Genomic DNA, 19,927 nt, shown 5'->3' with positions numbered 1-19,927 from the left:
GATGGTGAATTTATTCGTATTCAGTTAAGAATGTCTTACCGTATATATTTTGACTGCTTAAAAGAATGTTAGATTTCTTATAGCGTAAGTTCATATGTTCCATAAGTTTGTCACTGATTACTGCGAGTTTGTTATGAAGTAACGTAGTAAAGCGACGCCTGGTGAGGCGCTGTAAAAGGCTTAGTATACAGACTAATTAGGAAGATGGACTGCAAAATTAACCACCGAGTGTAGAATTTCAATTCTCGCTTTGTGGTTCTCGAACTAGCTCGAGCTGTAAGTCTCTAGCATTACGAAGTATAGGAACAGTAATACTTATGGAACATATCTTATAAACTTATGTTATAATTAATATTCGTGGCTTAACGGAAGCAATTCACGCTCTGGGGGGGGGGGGGTTAACTACTCCCAAAAAGATTACGTACGGTCTTTTACGGGTCGACGCCTGAACCCTAAGGCGCAAATATCCCCTCCCTTATCGCGCCTTATATTTCGGAGATCTGTCGAAGCTCTTATTTACTTTACTTGGGTATAAACTCTCGGAAAAGGATAATTTTGAAGCATCCCTCCCGGGATTCGAGCCTTCCATCTTCTCCTTTTAGTTTCCTTAGCCATCTCGCTTCTTTTTAGTTTTTCGCTTCGTCCGCGGATTCCATCGGGAGAAAAATTTCGCCCTAATTGTCGTCGCCAGCAGCAGTCTATGTATGCTTGCATTTTGAGATTTTTCTACATAGTATATATCCGATATCGTTTATATAAGCTTGACAGCAAGCGCGGCTTCCCTATACTTCATCGTCAACCCGCGTAAACATTTCGCGCCCTTTCCTGTAAATTTGCTTAGGGTGTTTTACGAAGATGAAAAAAAAATTCATTGACCCCTTCCTATGCGACAACCCCTTCGATTGACATCTTAGTTTTTTCTTTCTTCCATTTTTTTTAAAGAACTTTGTACTCAGGATGTAGTTGAATGTAATTAAAGGAGAAATAAGAAGTCGCTTATAAACGAAATAGTAAATTAGAAAATACGTAGAAGTAATCAAAATATTAATTGTCAATTTGAAAGGTTAGAATGATCATAAAATAAATAGTTGATAATTTTTTAAATCAGTTATTTCATTCCTATATAGGGGTATCTGTAAGAAACCCACTCCCTAACTAATCGAATCTCCATAACCCTTGGAACCTTCTAAAAACCATCAAAATATAACCACATAGAGTTAATATACTTCCAACTAGATTTTTTTTCCTAAGGAAATCAAGGGAGCCAAAGTTGATGGCCAACTTTTTTACGCTCCCAGAGTTTCGCAGGAATATTAAACCGTGAACCAACGAACGAGAAAAAAAAAGAAAATTGGGAATACTTTTAAGAGACACACTATAAGCCTTGCTCAGCGAGAAAAAAAATTATATAAGGATGCCTGTATTTATAAAATCTGTCAATAGCCGTTACCCGATAGTAAATTATCCCTCCAACTGGTATGACAGTGAGTGATGACTCCGACTCCCTATTTTTTTTACTATCAATTTAAAGGGAAAACTTAGGATTCCTATATATCTATCCTTCGAAGCATCTCGCCCTTTTGCATATCTTTGCTGATTCGTCCAATTCTCGTCCATTCCAGGCACCATCCCTCGCGAAGAAAACCCATTAAAGTTTTCTACCATTTTCTCCTTTTTCTCTAAGATTTTCAGTGTAAGAAAACCCTTTTTAAAGGTAAAAACATTTCTAATAATGTCTATTTGATGCGAGGGATCGTTGATAAAATAACTTCTTGAAACTTTGCGCGTGAAAATTTATTCAGTAAAAATTTATTTTACGTTTTACCGACAGTATGCTCTGACCGACAAGTTGAAATCGAAAACTATACAGCCCCCAATTCTATAGGGTATCGTAACTGAAGTTATTCTGTAATAATTAAGGTTTCTTTAATTTCTACCCGCCATTTTACAAGATGGCCGCGGATTTGAAAAAGCTTTCGTTTAATGAATACAATCTATTTAAGCGTAACGTCAAAGCGAAACTTGTAAATCGGTATGAACAGGGTATTTACAATTAGTCAAGGCTTATACCCCTAAATAAACTTTCACGATTAGCATCTTTGTGCAGCGGGTGAAACACTTCTACAGGGGCTCGTAGAAAATACATGAAAGCTTTTCAGCCTATAGTTCGGCTTCTCCCTAATACAGTTTGTTTTGCAAACAAATGAGTCGGCAATCAAAAGTTTAATGTAATTCCATTGTTTATTCAAGAAAATTCGAAACGAGTTTACCTATTAAATCAACCGTTAAAACAAACTAAATTAAATCCTATTTAGTCTGTAATTAGTCCAATTATGGTCTCGTATTGGTTCTTAGTCCCATTCTATTTCTCTCTTTTTAGAGTGAGTTATATCTAAAACTTTATAGATATTCTCAAAGGAAGAAATATTTGTTTTGGGGTTTTGGTAAATCCCAGGGATATATAATGATTTATGGACGAATCGTCTATTTTTATGGTCTAAATCGTAGTTCGGTTCATTTACTAGAAACCTGCGAAGGTGGTTTAGCAATTCGAATAGGGCCAATAACTTCATCTTATGTTTGAACTGGTATCTTCTAAAATTGTTGAATTACCATCTTAAACAAGAGTGAATATAAACTCTTGTTTAAAATGAAAATCCTTCATCCTCAATTCAGTTGGGGTTTTATATAAGGCATCCTGTATATCTCAACGTACATTTGACGACGTGTTCCGCGCCTGTTTTCGACTCGGGACAGAAGTCTACCTATTTCTCAGTGTATTTCGCGCCTTTTTCCTTTACGACTGTGTTTTTTGTCTGGAAAGCAACCAGCATAAAGAAAATAAATGACACACAAAAAAGTTCTTTTTCTCTTTGTTTCCATATATTGACTGTAAGAAATAGTTCTGACTGTGTTAAAGCTTTTTTCTATGTAAAACTAAATCCCCGTTTTGAAAGATTCCTACCGGGTTTTTGGTATAGCGAAGAAGAATACTCGTAACATCTGTGAGAAAAAAACAAAAATGACTTTTTCTGCCATTTTGTTACTTTGCTTTTTTCCCCTCCCTTTAGATGTTTCATTTCACTCTTGGTTCAAATTTATTCTCCTTATATCAAATTTTGGTTTCCCGCCAGCTATACTTTTTCGTGTTTCCGTTAAAATTATTCGAGAAAAATTGGGAAAAGATGGAACCTATTGATAACGTTTAAGCCCCAATGCCTTTTATGTGATTTTTCTTTATTCCCCTTCAATATTTCCGCACTATCTGCATAAACGAATTAAGAATCAATTCATTATTTTGTTCATGTAAATTTTTCGTCAAATTCTCTTATTTTTACTAAACATTTTACGCCTAAATAAATTTCAATGGAAAGACTTTGAAAGAAAATTGCGTAAAACTTAAACAGTTATCGAAGCCTACAATATTAAATTGTGGCCAAGGCTTATAAAACTGTTCTCAAAGAGGCATCAAAGCGTGAAGAGTCCACGTATGGTGTAGGTCCAAGCTTTTTGGCAGCGCCTTCTCGCGCTCTCTAGCATATTAGGTCCTGGAATGGACGCCAGCTGAGAATGAGAGTTTTTGGCTTCAATTTAATTCTCGGCGTATTCGGTGAATTGATTTATATCTTCCAGGAATAGGCAGCTGTCAATTTAAGATAAGGATTTTGTGGGGAAGGTACAGTAGCCTCTAGACTGGCCTTCAAATATTCGTTAAATAATTCAATAAACTCGGGAAATGCACGTTGGAAGGACTTGGAAGGGGTCGGCTCGCACGCGCTGCTAGTCTCGCGAATATAAATGGCTCTTTGTCGCCTAGCTAATAGTCAAGCTCCCGCGGGACTGGCCTCTCTTGATGGATAGAGGGACGTCCTCTGCGGAAAAGGTCGCGAACTGGATGCTGGCGACCGCCTCAAAGATTATTACGTTTTCCGTCTTCCATATAACTTTAGTATATATATATATACAGTAAGACATTTGGCAGTCCGTCGCGTTGTACGTTTTGACGAGAGAAAACTTCAATCGCCTCCCGGGAAAAGGGACAGCTTTTAATGACAGACCTTATTTGGGGTTGTGCCCATTCACTATTTTGGCTTATATAGAACGTCACAGCGAGAGATTGGCTGGCGTAGTTATGATGTCCTTGTTTCCTTCCAATACGGATTTCCTGTAATAATATATATCGTTTCAACTTTCATTCGGCCTTCGATGCATTCATTAGAAGCTATTTAATTTCAAAATCACTTTAGGGTTAACGTTCCTTATCCCAGTACGTTTGTCCCGAGGGAAGCAAATAAAGTTAATTTTTGCCGCGGGGTTTTTCGAAACATTTCCCCATCGGACCCTTATAACCTAGTCCTTGATCTTTCTTATCGAGTTAGTTTAAGGAGAGTTGCCGTCACGTTGCATTACCTTTATATATATTTATAATGTGAATATATATCAGAAACGTATATAAACGTAACGTCTGGAGATGGAAACTTGACTTCCTGTCCATTTCGGTATAAGCCATGGTCCCCTAAATAATATATACCTAACCCCAAGATCACCCCTTTAGTATACCTTGACTCCAGTCTCTTAACTGTATGCTTGCTGTATTTCCTTTTATTTTTTTCTTATAGCTGCACTCTCTCCTTGATACTTAAGAGTGTTTGCTTTTATACTCGGGGCGACAGTGTCGACTCTCGTGAAGTCCGAATCACTTTGGACTGCAGCTCCAAGGAAGCTATCCTTCGTCGTTAAGATTGGATGAATTCTAGCTTTATAACTGCTGTAACATCAAACTGATTCTGACCGTAAAAATCCCTTACCCCGAAGCGTTCGTGAGATATGTATAAGAGAGGCTAGTTTTGTAGGGGTAACTTTGTCAACTTTCACGGGCCTTGGCATTAAAGAGAGAGAGTCAAAAAATATCCTCTAAACCATCATATACATTAAGAGACCTGTCTGAAGTCTCATAGTTGAAGACGCGATCCCGAAAGTCAGTCTGGAGAGTTGTAAAATTCCTTTCCTCATTCTTGGCTTAAACATGCAGAAACGTTGTATCGTGAATCCAGTTCGGTTTAAATCAGTTCCAAAGCTTAAAAGGTCCAGCCTAGTAACATTGGTCCTTTCCTCATTCATGGATTTAACATTAATTCATTGCAGAAACGTTGTATCGTGAATCCAGTTCGGTTTAAAGCAGTTCCAAAGTAACATTGGTAATTTTCTCACGAGATGTACAGAACAAACTTCAACTAATGAATTTCTGTAGTCGCTAAGACCAAAACGCCAACTAGATTGGCGGGGAAACCTTATACACCAACCAAAAGCCGGCTATACACCCCAGTGTCTTTTGTTTTTCTCGCGCCTTTTTACTTCCAGTCGTGTAAACACAACACGAAGTAGGCCTAGCTATTGCGGAAAGCAATAAAAACGGTTTTTAGACCTTGGCTTTTCTGTAAGACTCGAGCAGAAGAACGATACAAAAGGCAACCTTCCAGGAAATTTTTTTCCCCTTACTCGGGGCTATTTCCAATACTTCACTCCCCCCGACAAAACAACTTATTAAACATCGATCGACGAGTGTCGTTGCGATTTGAGGAATACTAACCCCTTCCTCACCCCGCCCCCGTTATCCCTAGCCCTTTCTGCACCACCGACGTCGCACGTACACTCTTCTCTTTCACTATTTCTACGGGACAACTTTAATAAAGCGCGGCTTCAATAACGAAAAATATAAAAGAAAATAACGGTGAAAAGGAAAGGAAAAAATCTGTATTAAAAAAAGTCTGAAGATTCCTGAAAGCTACCTAACCACGTACGATGAGTTTACTCTCTACAGGGATGGTAGAAGTAAAATGGGAAACAGGCAGTGTCACTCCAAATTGATTTTGAAACGCTCTTACGCAAGGACTCCTTCGTCTGGTTCGTTCCCTGAAGTATACCGGAGCGGTACACACCTTTTTATTTTACATATTTTTTCGCTGTCGTTATTTTTTGTCAGGTAATTATAGCAAATTGGATTATTTTTTCTTACGATGAGATGAGTTAGATGCTCAAAGATTTTTTTATTTGAATGACAACTTCGTTAAACCAATATTTTCTTGACTATATACGCGTCTCCTTTTTTATTTAAGACATAATTTATCACTCTGTTACGATGTTAAAAGTTAATTGAAATTGAGTCTGACGTTTTGGCAAAATTATTCATTCATTAATTAATTAGTTAAGCTTATTTTAAGCGGAATTTTACAATTTCTAGACTTCTAATTAGACCTAATTATCTAGGAAGGAACGTACTTTGAAAAGCGATCAATTATTCTCTTTTGATTAAAGACATTTTATTTTTTCAAAAGTAGAACATTTTTTAGGGTTAAGAATAGATGGAATGGAATGGAAGCCAAATGTTAATCAATCTTTGAAGAATGAGGGGAATAAAAAAATCGAACTTTGAAGCGTACCTACGATAAGAAAGAACCAGTCTTTGAAGAATTCTACTGTATAAGTAGCCTTCCTATAGTAGGATAAAAGAAATACCCACTGCACCGTTCATCTCTGTAACATTCCTGACTAAAAGAATTTTTAAATGAACCATTGCAGCTACCATAAGTTAATAAAATATGTTCCATAAGTTTGTCATTGGTTACAACAAACTGGAGCTTGTCATGAAGTGACGTAGATGGAACGTCATAGATTCTCTTAAAGCGACGCCTGGTGAGGCGCTGTCAAAGGCTTAACACAGACTAAATAGGATTTAGATGAACAGCAAAATTAACCGAGTGTAGTCAACTCTCGCTTATCGTTTTCGAACTAGCTCGAGCTGAAAGTCTCTAGCATTACGGAGTATAGGTAGTTCATACTTATGGAACGTAACTTATGAGCTACAAGGTGAAAAAAAGAAGTAAAAAAAGATGCCTAATTGAAACCGAAGAGATCTGATAGAAAGAAAAGTAATTACTAGCTAGGAGCAATCTATAATGATTGTTTTGAATGGTTTCTTTTCCTTTTTTATTCAAGACACTTTATGCGAAGCTTTCTTCAATCATTGGCTTATTCTTTCGCTCCCAAGGTTTCGAACATCCATTTGCACTAGCGCTCACAATTTTATTATTCTAGTCAAGTATAAATAGTCGACGCTTCCTATAGCAGTTTTATAAAGAAAAATCAGGGCCAAAGGCAAGCTAACCAAGCTTTTAAAAATTCCTCACTCGTTTAAGGTATTACGAGGGAGAATAAAGTCGGAAGAAGCGGGAAAAAAAAAGTTTTCTTCGTTCCCTAGCTCCATATGTATTGCGTGGCCATTTCACGTCAAACCCTCGTACGCGCGATTAGTCGCTTGCTCGACCTCGAATTTGTACCCTGGCTTTTCAGTTTTCACCCTTATAACCCCTTGTCGACCACGAACTGTGGACCCTAGCGAGCGAACCAGCCTCGATGTCAACGTGTAAATTTTCTGCAATTTTATTTTTATACCCTAAGCCTTTTTCTTTTATTTTTGAATCTAAATTCCCTTTCCCGGCTGGTGTTCGGCTGCATTTTACGCTAAAGTGGTATATGGAAGGAGGACACGAATTTAAAAGACCCCTTTTACCGTACTATAATGCTTGCTACATCGGTGATATGTTACGTAATTACGATTCCAAGGACCGAGCCTGGGCTCCGAAAAGTCTGGATGTGTTCGAGAGAACGAAAACGCGGAGTCCATCGTTGTACAAGTATTTTCACTCTTAAATGACGTTTATGGTGGAGAGCGGTAGTAGACTATGTCTTTGCTATTTTCTGCGTGAGGAGACTGGAATTGGAATGGCCTGATTTTAGTTACGATGGGCTGGCGTCGTGTTCGTACTCAATTTGTGGAACACTTAGAATTTTGTCACTTTTAGATACTTTTATAATTTTATCTCAAAAATTTGATTTTGGATCTCGTATCTACGCCACTTTTTCAAATTAATTGACAAGCTATAATAGAACCCAACTTGAAACTTTACTTGCAAGATTTTACCATAAATTTATGTGATATGGTCCATAAGCATGACAATACCTATATGTTCGTAATGCTAGGGACTTACAGCTTGAGCTAGTTCGAAAACAACAAGCGATAATTGACTACACTAGGTTAATTTTGCAGTCCATCTTCCTATTTAAGTCTGTGTATTAAGCCTTTGACATCGCCTCACCAGGCGCCGCTTCACAAGAATTAATCTATGACAAATAAATTCTTTCGACGTAGTAATAATGTTACACTCGCAATTAATACTTTGTGACTTTTAGTTCAAGTACAAAAATGCATTTCAAATCAACGACGTTAAAACTTGTCATTCGAAATAACCAATAACAGAATCGAAACACTCTGAAGACAGGGAAAAAGTCAGAAAGTAAAACGCTGAATACATCCCAATATAGCTTTTGTTCTAGAAACATCTGTTAACGTTATTCGATTAGTGTTTTTGACGTAAAATCTTCGGAAAGCTTTCCCCCTTCTTTTTCATTCCCATTACGTATATAAGCCTAGTAAACATGGAAAAGTGGGGAGTACGTCACTCAGGACGCAACTAGAGGTGTTACCTCGACCTCTTGCTTGTATACAGGCATTGTTTCCGCGTTGTTGGGACAAAATTCCAGAAAAAAAGCCTTTCATGGGGGTAGATTAATAGAGCCAATGCACAAGAGGTTGATTTCCTAAGCTTGAAGCTACCGGTTTTTACTGTTTCTAAACAGATCGCGTCACTGCACGCGTTTTAAACACGGCGATGGTGTCGGTTGGTCGGAGGGAGTGAGGGTGAAAAGGCCTGGAACGTTTTCTGCTACTCGTTGTGTTTTAACCCATCGATCATGTTGTATTAACCGCTGGCGACGAGCTTGGTCCCTTTTATTTCCAGCGGCTTCCCCTTTTATAAACGTTCTCGTTTAACCGAAGCGGCGACGACGAACGCTCTGGTTCGTTGCCTTTTCGTTTTTGCTGGCATTCCAGACCGTGTTTTCGCAATCCTCAAACTGTACTCTATACTGTGCGTGTGTGAGTTAAGAAGTCGTCCTTCATCAATCATAAATCCTTTCTCTCCGCTTCGCCTCTTTTGCATATTTTGTAATTTCAATATTGATGTTACGGAAATCTCATCTTTTCCGCACCTCCTCTTCAATGTATTGTTTAAGAATGCGTTAAATTATCTGATGAATATTGAACACGTTAGAAAGAGTCGTACTTTTACATTTTATTTTTCTTTATTTTTTTCCAAGGAGCAAGTAAAATAATGAATATTGAAACCACGTGTCTATCTACAATATAAATTAAGTAACGTTGTACAATTAGGTCTATTTGGAGAGAAAACAGTCACTTGCTTGACTGGCAGGTGTAATTTAATTCTTCATATTCTCTTTAATATTGTGGATAGATCTGCCATAGTTCCGTTTATTATTTTATAAAATAAAATACTGTGGTACTTTATTTAGATTTTTTAATGATAAAGTAGGTGTATTTAAACCAGTGTAGATTCATGGGAGAATGTTACTAATTTAGTAGCTTTTCTAATGGGGCGTTGACCTCATTTCCTTCTGTTTTTCTTTAAAAATTCCGGAGGTAATTCTCGAAACTTTTGAAAAACCTCTTTTTTTATTTTATTTTCAGAAATATTTGTCAGAAAATTTCTCTTGTTCGGTAAATACTCCTAGGCCTAGTTTAAAAAATTATCCACTTCATTTTTTTCCATTACTCGCCATCAACTGAAGATGTTTATTTTCCACTTTTTCAAATGGATGAAGAAGAAAAAAAATATTTTAGTTTTATTTTTATAATAATTTAATTTTTTTGACGTGAAATCTTCGCGCAAAGTTTGAGAAGTCTCGCAATTACGAATGTCGTCGCCTTATTTTCACACTCCATTAATCGCTAACTTTTCTAGGGGGTGTTGGAACGCGTTGGGTGACTCGGATCTGCCTCTTCTTCTCTCTCTTCCGGCAGGTGACGTGTTTGCAAGGCTATAAGTGTGCCGCTGTTGCGAATTTATCAGTCCCTGTCAAATTCTTACTCCTACACGTACCACGCTCGCTCGCCTCGCCTCGCCTTTCACCCGATACAAGAATCCCTATATTTATTTTTGTAGCAAAGGCCTAACTCTCCTATATTCCTCTTATACAGGGTGTTTTTGAAAGGTCCATCACAAATTAAGGAGCGTGATTATTGGACCAAACTGAGTGAAACGTATCAAAGAACATGGGGTCTACAACATTTAGTTTCGGAGATATGGCCCCCCAAACATTTGCCCCAAAAACGAAAAAATATCCCAAAATGTGGAGTAAGGGTTATTGCCATTACCCAACTTGTTTCGAAGTCATAGAGAATTTCAATAGCCTTGAATTTGAGAAACACTAATGTAACTTTAGATAGCAGAAGGGTATAAATGGGTAGAAGTACGCGTACGGCGGTAATGTTAAACTAATACCAAGTGTCATAGTGTTTTAACATTTCTCAGCACCCAGTAAAATGGTTGCGATTGAAGGTTGAGTTTGTTCATTACGTTAGTGTTTGATGTGTCACAGAGAAAACGCCATGATACGATCCCAATGTAAATGTATTTTTTATTAGTTCTTCATTCTTAATCTGTAACAAATAACTACTACAAGAATTGTTCAAAGTGTTCACCACCCGCGTTAAGGCAAACTTGAACACGCCTTACAAACGATTCCCTAACACGTTGCAAAATGCCTGGAGTATCGCGAATAGTTTGACAGGCATTAACGATTCGTCGACGAAGCTCTTCCACATCAGGTACTTCACTCTGATAAACTATGTCCTTCAAGTGGCCCCAAAGGTAGAAATCGCACGGGTTAAGGTCGGGTGATCGAGCAGGCCATTTCACGGGTCCACCTCGACCTATCCACCGAAAAGAGAACGTCGCGTTAAGGTGAGCTCGGACAGCGAGACTGAAATGTGGTGGTGCACCGTCATGCATGAACTACATTCTGCGCACCAAACCTAAGGGCACGTCGTCAAGTAATTCCGGTAAAACGTCTTGTAAGAATTGTAGGTACGCCTCACCGTTTAACCTGGGCTGTAGAAAATAAGATCCAATTAAATTGTCACCTACAATACCGCACCACACGTTTAAACTAAATTGTACTTGGTGAGATTTAACGAGCGTTGCGTGAGGGTTTCTTTGGGACCATTGATGCTTATTATGCAGGTTAATAATACCATCTTGCGAAAAATTAGCTTCGTCTGTGACTAACAGACTACGCGGGAAATCAATGGCGTTTATCAATGCGTCGTGGGTAGTCCGCGGAATTCAAACCTTGAACCTTTTGAAAATGGTAAGAATGAAACTGGTGACTTTTGAGGATTTTCCACACGAGCACGTGACCAACGCCTAATCGCTTACTCACCTGGCGGGTACTTGCTTCTGGTTCGTCCTCGAAAATAGTAAGGACTTCGTCTTCTACGGCCTCTGGGACTTCTTGCCCTCTAGGTTGAGGTCCACCATTTTACTGGGTGCTGAGAAATCTTAAAACACTATGACACTTGGCATTAGCTTTACATTACCGCCGTACGCGTACTTCTACCCATTTATACCCTTCTGCTATCTAAAGTTACAGTAGTGTTTCTCAAATTCAAGGCTATTGAAATTGTCTATGACTTCGAAACAAGTTGGGTAATGGCAATAACCCTTACTCCACATTTTGGGATATTTTCTCGTTTTTGGGGCAAATGTTTGGGGGGCCATATCTCCGAAACTAAATGTTGTAGACCCCATGTTCTTTGGTACTTTCCGCTCAGTTTGGTCCCATAAACACGCCCCTTAATTTGTGATGGACTTTTCAGAAACACCCTGTATTTAGTTTTCACACTAGGAGCATTGATACCATTTACACCAGGAGACCAGGCTGCATGGCGGACAAAGTGCATGCAGAACTTACCAAGTAGCCTGGCATCCTGGTGTGAACGGTATCAATCCTCCTTGTTTGAAAACTATGTATACCTTTTAAAAAATGTAAAGCGAAAACTCTCGGACGTAAGCCTCTTTCAGACGAGTTGTCCATTGATAAATTTAAGAAAAAAAAGACAGCTTTTAACTGAAAAAAATAGGATCATGTGAAAGAGTTGGTGCAGATTACGAGTTACTTTTAAAAATTTTTTTAACTGACTGGTAATCAACGCACCCATTCAAAGTTTTGTTGATTTTATCGCTACCATATTTCACTCTCTCTTAGAAAAATGATTTGTCGATTTGACCTCTTTTGGATAAAATCGTATTCGTAAATAGAAAAATATGCGTAGAAAATTACGCCAACTCGCCCACCACATAAATACGCAAACAGATTTAATGGCTCTCTTTCTGTTTGTAGACAAAATAGGCCTAGGGATTTTTCCAAAATGAAAGGGAGTATTAATCAAAGGCGCACGCTCTAGTTTCAAAGTATCCGATTTTGTACCAGAAATATCGTTTAGTTTCCACCATTCAATCTTTTATCATTCTCTCGCCTTTTCTTTGTTGAGATCGAGTTGGCTCGATACCAAGTAAAAATTTGATATATTAATCGGGGCTTATGGAGAATATGGGAAATCATTATTATCAAGAAATAATATCTCAAAGTTTTAAAAAGAAAAGGAGGTGATTTTAAACCTGAACGATTTTTAAGACAATATTTTCTAAAGTTTACCATTTTCCACGCATGACACCGTGGGGATCTAAAAATTATTCTATTGTCAAACCTTGTTTATTTCAAATCTGCATGGTTGGTTGATGTATAGGCGTGATTTCTTGGTAAGATTGGAAAGAGAACAATTGCATCTATCATACCCTAAAATACTTTTGTCTCTTACCTTTGGCAAAGTTCTGAAGTCCCAGAATTAAATTTATTAAAAGCGTATTGTTTCGAGCTGTAGTTGGCTTAGACCCAAGAAAAAACGAAACCTGGAACAGTTCGATAGATGGCAATTTTATCTATTCCTTTAACAACGCTAAGTATCCGATACCTCCATTTTCTCCGTCTTGATCCTTGCTCATCTTTTTCGGAATGGCTTTGCTCAACTCTGACAACTTCGGTTAAATCTTTTGAAGATGAGGCGCAGGATGTAGGGAGAATGTCTGATGAACGAAAAATGCCTCTTGTCAAAATGTCGTTTTCACGACAGGAGAGCATTTTTCCATCGTTCTCGCTTGACCGCTCGCGACCTTTTTCTCGCTGGTGTCCGGCGTGCTGTACTGGCTAGTTTTCCGTCGTCCGTTTTCGATTTTTTTTTTCTCTCTTCTTCCTTCTCATACTCGTTTTGATGAAAATGCTCCTTGGTATTTTTTTTCTTATTTCTTATTTCCTCCAATGTAAGTCCCGGCGGCTACTTCCTTCGAAAACTGACGGTACTGACCATTGGACGCGATGATTTACAAAAGGGAATTCCGATCGTAGTTTCTTCTTAGAGGATCGTTTTGTTTTCTCGTCGGAATCTTTTCCTTTTCTTTTTTCGGATTCTTGGGAGTTCAGAGAGAAAAAGGGATTTTTGGTTTATGGTCGCGTGGCTTCGCGTCATCCTGTTACTCCTTCCCTGGATGTACGAAATCTGAAACCTACTTCGAACAAATAACTATGTACACACACATCGACTTTACCAGAGGCTAGATTCGTACAGTAAATGGTTTTCAAGTAGTTGAAATCGAGTAATTTAATTTTTTCGGAAATGGAAAATCCTTTAAAGTAGATTGAAAGTTAACTTTATATTTTGTTTTATATACTTTAAGGTATAAAACTTTAAAGTAATTTTATTTGAGAAGTTTGTTTTGGAGTAATACACTGATGGTTCTTGAAAAGTTTGGTTTTAAATGAAAATTTTGAGAAAAAGCAAAGACGTTAATGATGAAAGTACATACTCAATCTTTATTTATTTTTTTTAAACATAAAAATGTATAGGTACATATTGAAATAATTTCGGTTTATGCAGTGTATGAAATTCTGAAAAAAATATTTGATATTACGAGTATTTACTACGTTTTGCATCCAGGTATGATGGCATGAACGAGTTAAAATATCACTTTTACGTTCAGGGTTTTTAGTTCTTACGCAGGCACTTTCGCTAATGGCGCGAAAAAGCCACCCTACATTTTAACTCTATACGCGAAAGAGGCGCTATAGCTAATGGGTGGATTATCTTTTTAAAGGTTCACCTCTAAGTTCTAACGGAATCATTTCGGAATAATGGCCGGCCTTCATTCTAATCCGTAGACCCATCCCTGCACTGTTGCTCGCGGCCTAGTAGTTCTCTCAACTCTCTTGAAAATTCGGCGCTATATTTGGCGGGAATTTACGACTGTGTATCTTCCTTTGGCGCCCTTTCTTCCTTTCTCTTAATGGATGACCAAATTCGCCTTTAAAAACCGGGGATTTCCATCCTCTCTTTCTGGTATACAAGAGAGAGATAGAACTCTTCCCTTTTCTAAAAGCGTTTCAAGCCAGAGTAAACTACGTTATAAGACTCTCTTTGGCAATTGTGTACCTAAGGTTAATGCTTTGCTTCATCGCTTTTAGTGTATACGGGTTTTCATGCTTATACAAACAATTTTAAGTGGCATTGGGATTTTATTTCCAGTTGATCTTACCTTGGAATCGTTTATTGGGTAACCTAAAGTCTTGTCTTTGGGAATTTTTATTGCTTAAACTTACAAACAGCGATCAAAAATGATATATATAAATTGTAGTGAATACTTTTAGCATCCTGAGTTATTTGTTTCTCTTGTCCGGTTGGTTATGTTGTACGTTTCGTTTGTATGATTGCGTGGAGCACTTTCGTTGGGGCGCGTTATAAGCGATATGGCGCTGAAATAAATCTAAACACTAATTAGGCCTAGATTTAATCAAGGTTAATTAAAATTAAGTCATCTGGGTGGGTCGTACTCGTAGTACAACAAACTCTACCCCATCAACTTGTTAAGGTAAGGGGCTTGTTTTCTCTATGTACAAAAAGTGGTTGTATAACACGATAAGAAATATATAAGAAAAAGGGTTCGATCATTTCCATAACGAGCACGAGGTTGAACCATTGTATATACAGTATAAACCCAACTTTATGGGGTCAAACCAAGTTTGTTTGGGAGGGACGCATTTTGAAGTGTTATTATACATCGTCTTCTTCACTTTTTACGCGTTTTATCATCAGCAAGCACCGGCCTTTATACCAACATATACCCAGCGTATTTCGATCGTAAAATAGGAAAAGAACTAGCAAAGATAAACCATCGTTAAACCTATACATATGTCCCGCCTTCTTGCCACGGTATAACTCGTTATGAAGGTTCACGATAACTGGGGGGAAAGCTATACATGGTTAGTTAGTTTGCAGTTAAGGCCCAAAAATACTTAATAAGATGGTATTACTTGCAGCCTAGGCCTAGTTTTATGAATAATTGATTTCAACATAAACCTAAAATAAATCCTCTTAAGACATTTTAAGCCTCAGGTGGATTTGAATTAGAGAAAGTCTATACTTTATCAATAACTTCAGAGCTAAGGATTTAAAATTAAAGTTGAAAATGAGATGTGAGCTTAATTAAAATTCAAGTAGATAATCCTTGATAAAGGAATAATAGATTTTATCAAAGAGAGATTAATTTCGTGGTAATTATAGGCATCATAGTTGACGCCTTCACGGAGCTTTTATCCTATACATCAAAATTAACATCGAAATTAAGATGATCTCAAGCGATATATGGCTTACCCTCAGTTAAATCTTCCACTCGTAGGAATTGCTAGAATTATTCATTTATCCCATGAATATCGAACTTAATTAATGGAATTTCTCATACTTTCTTTAATATATTGTAGATACCTGTAGCTACCAGCGAATATTCATGGGTAATTGAACAATTCTAGCGGCGAGAAAGGTTACATCGATCAGTTATGGAAGGCGTTGGCATAAACATAAGTATCTTCTCGTCTATAGCCGCACGCTGCACTCGCTCCAAATTTATAAGAGGCTTATAACAGACACGGGGATCATTATTATTCATTAACTGTTAGTCCACGATGTTATTCCAATATTCAGTAGTATTTCCCGCCCTGCCGCTTAACGTCAACTCCTTGATCTAAAGCCTTCGTTGACCTTCTTCCATACCCCGAAGAGAATATACGGACGGACAAATATACAAAGTACAGCCTGGAGAGGAGTTTGTTTATGGAATAACCCAAGTAGTTAAACTCGAAGTTAAGATACATATTCCTATAACTATCACATTATTTTGGTGTAATTATATCTTCGGGCTACTTTACTTTTGTTGTTTGTAAACTGTAGCTAATTAGAGTATCCGTGCCCATCTCACTTAAACCACTTTTCCATCATTCGCAAAGACTCGCGTCTAACCACGCGCTTAGCTTTATTAAAATTTTGAATTATTTGCATAGCGGGTAATATTTTTCTATATACTTTATTTTTTTATATAAAATTTTATATGACAAGTCGTTATCCCATCGTGGCTATGTTCGACATATCCCAGTTAATACGGCATTGTTGAGTAAAAGGAATACATTACGTAAGGCTCCGTTTTCCACGTATTGACGAGGATAACTCGAATGGGCATGGGTTTATTGGAAGTCAGTGGCCTTCTCGATAAAGAGGATCGAGAGACGATAGTGATATTATTTCGTGGACTACTTTATTCCAAACCGCGAGCTACACGAACTGTGGCCTTCCTAACGCTAAAACTCGCAGTAGTACTTGCGGTTGAAATTATTACGTTAGCCTTATGGCCAGGTATAGAGTCATTCCACTTAGAAGATATGGCCGATGGTCTAATTACTATCGAAATTTATTTGCGCTCTCCTATTCCCTCCCTGCACCATCCTTTCGAATGTGGCGCAACTTAAATTTAAAACCCCCCACCTTCTTGAGTCTCGTTTATAAACAGAAGGGTTACTGCCGGCCATTGAAACTTTTTAGTTTTTCCGTTCTTGATCCTCTAACTCGCGAAAGAGAGATAAATATAACGCGCTAAAATTGCGACACGCATGCAGATACTCTTGGTATAGATAGATTCGTTCTCGATGTTTACCCTTTTACCAGTGTATCTCTATAAACAGCTTTCCCATCGTTCGTAGCGCTCTGCTAGTCCTCGTGGTTGCAGGCTGTTAAACAGCGCTACGGAGGAGTCGTAGATGTACCCGTTTCTCAAAGGGGGGGGGGAATTTATTTCACTATGATTTTAAAATAGCCATCATATTTATATTTCCCCGTATAGCCGCCCTTTATTGTCTTTATGATAATAGGCCTAGCCAAGGCCCTCTTCTCATTAGAAAACCAGTTTTCAACGCGTTGACACCGTAATTTCCTAGAAAGCACGACCCAGTTCACCCAAACGAATGCATGGATGTTACAAACCAACTATTTTCCATACGCGCTGCTGGAAAGGATTAGGTGTACCTCTACAAGCGAAGCTGCTGTTCCATTTTCACTCTATATTAAAAGGCATTATCTAGTCTTAAGACGTTAATGGTTTTTCGGATCTTGAATTTACCACGAATTTCGCCTTAAGACTTGGGGTTAAATTTCCAGTTTAGATGCATAGGTATATCTTGTAGTTTAGCAAGTTATTGTTAACTTCTGTTACAGTGAAGGAGTGCCGGTCCATGTGCACGTGTGTCTAGTCTAATTACAACCTGTTAATGGGTCTTTTATATTAAAACCCCGGGTTTTGTACTCTCACTACACGCGGGTCATCCTTATTCATCAGTTTATAAACATACCATTTCAGACACGAAAGGAAGCTGTGTTATATAGTAATCCTTTCACTTCAACGTGTGTTGTCCAGGTTCGCGAGTTATTAATGTACGCATCCAAACACGTACTCCATTCTGTACCTGTAACAAAGTTTATTCATCCGCAAGGGTCTCCAAGACGAACGCCAAGTAGATTGAAATCCTTGTCTTCCTTCAGAATGTAGTTGGATTCAAATAGATATTTCAGTACGTACAAGGCAGGGCTAAGCTATGATGTGTGTGAGAGATAAAGGCGAGATGTAGTTCAGTACTCGCAGCCATTTTAACCTGGTTCTATTGAATTTGGGGGAAGGAGCGTCGCTAATCGTTCGGTTCGACCACTTCTAATTATTATTCTATCTTCCCTCTTGGAGTTATGCCGCCTCCTTCCTCCTTAGAAGCAACGCTCTCCTCCCCAAGCTCTTTAATTCGATTTATCGGTCGCGGAGTGGTTATCTGTCATAGGCATTTTACTCGACATAATCAATTTATCGGAAATTTTAGCCGAATTGATTGGCCGAATATCTCGTGATGTACTGACTATACGTATTGTTAAAATCATTATCTCGCTTCCATTTACTCCCGTCTTGGCCTTTTAAAGCCGGACAATGCGCGAATATCCTTCAATGCGTAGGCCAAATGAGCCCCCCCCCCCAATTGCGTCTTAAAGATAGCGAGCTAATTAAAGCGTTTAGAAAAACTTGTAGTGTTTATTTTTCTATCGTCGTAGATCTATAGTTTATTTGGTCAATTAAGTTCCAAATTGGTCCAAGTATCGATTGGATTAAACACGCGTTGTTGCAACATAGAACTTGGTAAGCTTCGGGTATTGAGGAATCTCCAATCGTGCGAGGACCTATTAGACTATTTATTACCAGAAAACGCCAAGTCCGGAAAGGACGAGACGTATTGACTATAAGCCTAATGATGCGTGAGATTGTTGCCTGTATAACTTTATTTGGGTTTGGACTAGTGGAATATAGGGTCAGGAAAGGATAAGTTGAAGAGTAAAAACTGGAGGCAATAAGGAAGGTAGACTTGTAAATACCCTGCTACTGGATATAAAATAAATCTCTGTTCGTGACATTTAAAAAGTGCGACCCTATTAGTCAGTTAAATTGCAAATTCCAAGGCCAGAACGCCCTAATTCACGCTAATTTATTAGTACAATTTTGCCATTTTATACTCGTTTTGATAACACTTCTTTTTTTGGCAATATCCCAAAAAATAACGTCTGAAGTTCGCGTGCATGCCGCATTGTCTAGAAAAGTAGAATTAGTTAAACGGAGTGTGATCAAAGAGGAGGGAAATAGGGAGAGATAATCGCATAGGCAGCCGTGATCCATCCGTATTGAGAAGAGAGGAAAATGTGTGATACGCGGCGGCTCTTAACGCGCAACTTATTCGCGCACAGTTGACGTTATTGGTTCTCCTCTTTCGGGCTACTACTACGTCACCAAAATTGCTCGGAAAGGTTTAAACGTTGTTAAAACGTACGCTTTAAAAATAAAAAGCCGAGGCTTAAGTGAAATGTTCAGCCAAGTGGGCTTTTTTAAGCAAAGAGTTATTTATTTATCAGAGGTAATTTAGATAGATAGTATAAGATTAGAGCCGTGTAATGTTTCAGGAAAATATTCAAAATATCTTACTTGTAAACATATAACACCAAATCCTGCTAATGGATCACTATCACCATTAGAAAAATGGCTTGAGCACACGAACCCACGAAATGATGTTTTTTAATTACACATTGTTGATGTTTGGTTATAGGTTTTCGAAATGGTTTAAAAGTTATACCGTTCATTTTTGGATTACTTGAATACCGCGTATTGCTACTACAATTCAAGTAGCAGCATTTTTTGTGGTAAACCATTTTAAATTACCTCTGATAAATAAATAACTCTGCTTAAAAAAGCCCACTTGGCTGATCATTTCACTTAAGCCTCGGCTTTTTATTTTTAAAGCGTACGTTTAACGTTTAAACCTTTCCGAGCAATTTTGGTGGCGTAGTAGCCAGAAAGAGGAGAACCAATAACGTCAACTGTGCGCGAATAAGGTGCGCGTTAAGAGCCGCCGCGTATCACAAATTTTCCCCTCTAGATGGATCACGGCTGCCTATGCGATTATCTCTCCCTATTTCCCTTCTCTTTGGTGTGATCATGTCTTGTAGCCACTGTTGCTTGATGATTTACATTTTTTTGGGTATGTTTAACGT

At 38.1% G+C, this 19,927-nt stretch overlaps 1 protein-coding gene and 1 long non-coding RNA gene across 4 annotated transcripts in view; one reads left to right on the top strand and one right to left on the bottom strand.

Moving 5' to 3' along the window:
• The window catches only part of LOC149661597 (uncharacterized), a 355,782-nt gene that overhangs the window by 263,612 nt on the left and 72,243 nt on the right, over positions 1–19,927 (top strand). The window lies entirely within an intron of this gene.
• The window catches only part of LOC149661604 (allatostatin-A receptor-like), a 97,490-nt gene that overhangs the window by 69,369 nt on the left and 8,194 nt on the right, over positions 1–19,927 (bottom strand). The gene's annotated exons all lie outside the window — the stretch shown is intronic.

Source organism: Phalangium opilio, unplaced genomic scaffold (genome assembly GCF_054372755.1).
Source record: "Phalangium opilio isolate 3A_F unplaced genomic scaffold, DU_Popi_V2 ptg000070l_1, whole genome shotgun sequence".
Taxonomy (NCBI): domain Eukaryota; kingdom Metazoa; phylum Arthropoda; class Arachnida; order Opiliones; family Phalangiidae; genus Phalangium; species Phalangium opilio.
This window is presented reverse-complemented; position numbering and strand designations above follow the sequence as displayed.